Below are 5394 nucleotides of genomic sequence, written 5' to 3'. Positions count from 1 at the left end.
TTCTTGAAACTTTAAAAAGCCTAAAATACAGAGCTCAATTATTTGTACCCATCCATTGAGGGGTCTTGGCTTACTTAACAAGGTTACTAAGTTAAAAGAGCTAATATATTGGAATTTGTAAGTTTTTGTTTAAAGTCGGGAAAAAAAATCTATCTAGTGGCACTCTCGTTCATTATTTGACACATCATTAATTGATATTAATTTATTACTTATTTATTTCATGGACCCCTCTAACTCTTAAATGATACTTTTGTGTCAATGATTAGTGGAGGTAGGTAATACTATAAATTTTCTCTTGAGGTTGTAAAATGAAATTCTTCGATAAGTCTACAAAATAAAGAAAATGAGTGTTCACATGAGCTTTCTAAATAAACGTGTTTATGTAGATTTAATGCGGATGTGGTTCAATCTCTATTACTTGATCCTTTAAGTTGAATGTATACGTTTGATGTATGGAATTAGAGTGCGTGATGCTCTTGAAATTGAAGTCTTAGAAGAATGTTTATATCTATAGGTGATTCAGTCTTCAAGAGCTAGGGAGTCTTCTATACTAGAAAATTCTCTCAGGACTTTCTGGAGTCTAAAATTTTTAATCCTAAAAAATAAAGAGAACTCATTTTCTAGAGTTCTCAGATAGCCCTCATGGACTTGGACTTAGTGGGTCCATGGACCTAGCCCTTTAACTAAATTAATTGGATTTGAGTCTTATTTGACATCTAGACTAAATTAAGTTTATTTATTGGCTCAAATTGGACTTTATCCCAAATAATAATATCGAATTAAACCAAAATAATTTTATTTAATCAAATAGTCATGATGGAAACAAGTGACATCATCGAGATTTGTCAATTTATGTCTCCAATTTCAAGTTAGGATACATATCAACCTTTAATTGGTCCCAAATTTGACGATTTGTAATTTCATGAAGTGGTGATTTGTGACTGGTCTAAAATTTCTCATTCAACAAATGTCACATTTATGCACGGGTTTGAGTGGACGAATCTCGAAAAAGATAAAATTGAAATCATAATACAAATTGTTTCTTCTTGACTTTTACTTTATTTTATGGGTCAGTTTAATCAAATTATGAATTTGGTATATAAGTTTAATTTGATTTTTGTTTTTTTTTAATTGACATACATTTTTAGGCCAACTTATCAAAACATGAATTTGAGTCGTCGTTTTTTTTTTTTAACATGAAACTTTAATTTGAATTTAAGTAGAATTTATGTTCTACCTAATTCAAAATTTGCATTTGAAGCATAATTGAACTTTTATCAAAGATGTTTGAGTTAAATTTAGATAAAATTTGGAGATGAATTTGAATTTCTCTCAATTTTTCTTTGGGATGAAAATTGGATTATGGTCAAATTTTAATTTAAAATAAACTTGGGGTATCATTCACAATTTAATTTGAGTTGAAGATAAATGTCTATGCTTTGATGGTTGAATATGGGACAAAATTTTGAACATGACCAAATTTTAATTTGAGATGACTTTGAAGTTCTATCCGCAATTTAATTTGACATGAAGATAAAAACCTAAGTTTGGATGATTTGAATTTGAAATAAAAATTAGAATATGACCAAATTTTAATTTGAGATGAATTTGAGGTTTTATCTGTAATTTAATTTGACACGAAGATAAAAAGCCAAAGTTTGATGATTTAAATTTGATATAAAGTTTGAAATATAGCCAAATTTTAATTTGAGATGAATATGAGGTTTTATGCACAATTTATTTTGATTTGAGGATAAAAGCCTAATTTAAAAAAAATTAAATAATGTGGACTAGAAATAAATTTTAGAATATGCTCTAAATTCGAATTTGAATTGAATGGATTTTGATATCTCTAACACTTGATTTTAGGCTAATCCATTTGAATCATCATAAATCTTAAATTTAAATTTAAAAGATAAGATATTTTATTTTAAATCTAATAAAAAAATGAGAAAAGCGTTTGGTTCGTAATTCATTTTAAGTTTTATATTTTCAAAAACAAAAAATATAAGGAAAACTATTAAAAAGTGTTTGGTATATTTATTTTCAAAAAATGATTTTCCAAAAAAACGCTTAAAATAACCCATTTTCAAAAACAATAAATTGTCTTTTTCTTTTCTTTTTTTTTTTTTTCAAAATTTGTTTTAAAAGATTGTGAACACAAAATACACTTGACATATTTATGCCAAACTACATAAATTACAGATTGAATATTATAATATTTTTCTTTAGAACCGAGACGATTGCTTCTATCTACAAAGTGTATCTCTTATCCATTTTAGTAAAGAGTTTTGTTATCGTTACATATATGAAGGAATATAAATATACCACTAATTTAAATGGTGCAACATCTTATCAACATTAATCTTACAAATTTGTAAGATTTTCCTTTTTGATTTTCTTTTATCTTGATGGAATAGTAATTATTTATATTATTTTCTCATGAGTAACTTTTTATTCTCATACACTTACATTTTCACAAATCAAAAAAATTTTCTTCTTCATATTTTTATTATAATAACAAAACAAGTAAATTATTATTTTTAATTATCTAGAATAATTAGTTTTATCGAACACAAATTAATGTTCTCTCGCATTTTCAAATTCACGAAATACAAATTTTAAATTTTGAATTCAAATTTTAAAATTTTAATTTGGAATCAAGCGTGTTTTTGGATATTGTAAAAAAGAAAATTTATTTTTGTTTTCAACTCATTCTTTGTTTTCGAAAACAAATTTTCGATCATAAATCAAACGGAAGTAAGACTTTCACATGAAATCTAAATTAAATTAAGATTTGAATCTAGAATTAACCTCTATAAATAGGGTCAACCATACTTTCTTCTCCACTTATTTTTTTCCATCTCATTTTCCTTCATTTCTCTCTCTCTCTCTTTTTTTTCCTTTTTTCGTTTCTTTTCTTTTTTCTCCTTTTTTTTCTTTGTTTTCCCTTTCTTCTTTCGTTTTTTTTTTCTTTTTTTCTTTTTTTCTTATTCTTTTTTTTCTTCCTTTTTTGTTTCTTCTTTTCTTCTTTCTTTTCTTCTTTCTTTTTTTTTTCTTTATCTTTTCCAAATTTTCTCTTTTTTATCATTTGGGATTTTGTATACTTTTTTTTACTAACCCTATTGCTTTTTTCTTTACAAGAATTAAAGTTACTGGTTAGTTGCACTTCAAGGGAGTATTTTTTTTACAGCTATAAATGAAATAGACGATGGTTCAATGTTTTGACTTTAGTGTCCATTCGACCTCGATTTTAAAGTTCTGACAGCTTGTTATCAGTGTTCTATCAGTTTTGATCTCGGTGTTCCGTTGGCTTAATCTTAATTCGTGACCTGAGCGTTCCATCGATTTTGGCCGCGGTCTTTGACTTGATCGTTCTGTCGGCTTCGATCTTAGAGGCTTTGATCTTGGTGTTCCGTTAGCTTAATCTTACTCTATGACCTGAACGTCCTATCGACTTTGGCCTCAGTCTTTGACATGAGCATTTCGTCTGCTTCGATCTTAGCGTTATGTTATGATCTTAGTCCACAATCTAAGCATTTTGTCGACTTCAACCTCAGTCCTTGACTTGAATATTTCGCCGGCTTTGATCTCAATGTTCTATTGGCTTCGGTCTCAATGTTTCATTTGGCTTGATCTTAGTCTGCAATCCTAAGCATTTTGTGAGCTTCGACCTTAATCCTTGATGTGAGTGTTCCATTGGCTTCGATCTCAGTGTTCTACCCATTTTGATCTCAGTGTTTTGTTGGCTTGATCTTAGAACCTGAGCGTTCCATCGACTTCAGTCTTGGTCCTTGACTTGAGTGTTCTGTCGGCTTCGATCTCAATGTTTCGTTGACTTGATCTTAATCCGTGACCTGAGTGTTCCATTGGCTTTGGCCTTAGTCCTTGATTTGAGCATTCTATTGGCTTCGATCTCAGTGCTTTATCAATTTTGATCTCAGTGTTCCACTGGCTTGATCTTAGTCCCCGACTTGAGCATTCTGTCAGCTTCGACCTCAATCCTTGACTTAAGCATTCCATCGTCTTCGATCTCAGTGTTCTATTGGCTTTGATCCCAGTGTTCTATCACCATTGACTCAAGTGTTTTATTGGCTTTGACTTGAGTGTTCTATCAGCTTCAAACTTAGTGTTATGTTAGCTTCGATCTCAGTGTTATATTTGTTGGGATTGATGCTCTAAATCTCGTGGTCTTGTAGTTTGTAAATTGTATTTGTACAAACATATTATTTATCTAATAAAATAAGTTGCATTTTATTTAACATTTAGTTGCATTAACCTGAAAACCAATAAACTAAGATCCAAGGTTATTAGATACAACTTAAACATGTATGTGGTCTTGTGTTTATAAGTTTATAAGTATTTTTGTTTATGTTTATGCATTTTTCTAAAGTTGTTTGATACGCTTACTTGCTTGGATTTATAGGTAATTTTCTTGTGTTGTTAATGGTTTTTATTGAGTTCGTTTTACTTACATATTTCATTTTTCTTCTAGATTTTAATATCGTTGGTCTTAAGTACAAATTGCCCCATGTTTCGATGGAAACTCGAAGAACTTAGATTGGTTTATTTTCCTCCTGTTGTACTTTTCAAATTTGAACCTCTTCAAACAAGGAACCAACAATGAATAAGTTTTTTCGACAGATAACAATGGGTAAGGACTTGTTTATTCACTTTTCAACATGTTTCAAGTGTTGTTAGTTGGACATTAACCTCTGAAATTTCTCTATTTGCAATTTTGAGCTAATTTTAGATTTATTGAACAAGAGCTAACAACGTCTGGCAAAAATAGCGAAAATGCTTGTTTGTTTTGAAATTTTCAGCAAGCTGGAGTTTTGTGATCTATAGATAATGAATATCTTGACTATGGCCAAACTACATCATTAACTCCTTTTGTCTTTGGTTGTTTTTTAATCATTTTCTTGAATGAATATTGATTGTTTTAGTTTTATTGTGTAACTTTTTTTTTTTTTTTTATTGATGTTGAGAAGTACTTAGCTACGTTGGTCTGAGTGCTTGTTGTTGTTTTATATATCTTATTGAATAGATGCCTCATGCATTCAAATGCTTTTATTGCCTTACCTGGTTAGTACAAGCCTCTCGACACTTCCTCTTGCACTTCAACATTGAAGCATATTTGTAAAACATAATGCTCCTCTGGTCTTTCTGTTTTGTTGCTTAATTATCAAAATATTTAAGATTTGACTTGACCAAATCTTTGCTTTTGGATTTAGCTTCTGTTTTGTTACTTAATTTGACATGACCAAATATTTGGATTTAGATTCTGTTTTTTTACTTAATTTGACATGACAAAATATTTGTTGCTTATATATATATATATATATATATATATATATATATATGCTGAAAAAAGAGGAAGAAAGGAACACAAGA

Source organism: Benincasa hispida, chromosome 7 (genome assembly GCF_027475165.1).
Source record: "Benincasa hispida cultivar pf3 chromosome 7, pf3_genome.v1.1, whole genome shotgun sequence".
Lineage (NCBI taxonomy): Eukaryota > Viridiplantae > Streptophyta > Magnoliopsida > Cucurbitales > Cucurbitaceae > Benincasa > Benincasa hispida.
This window is presented reverse-complemented; position numbering follows the sequence as displayed.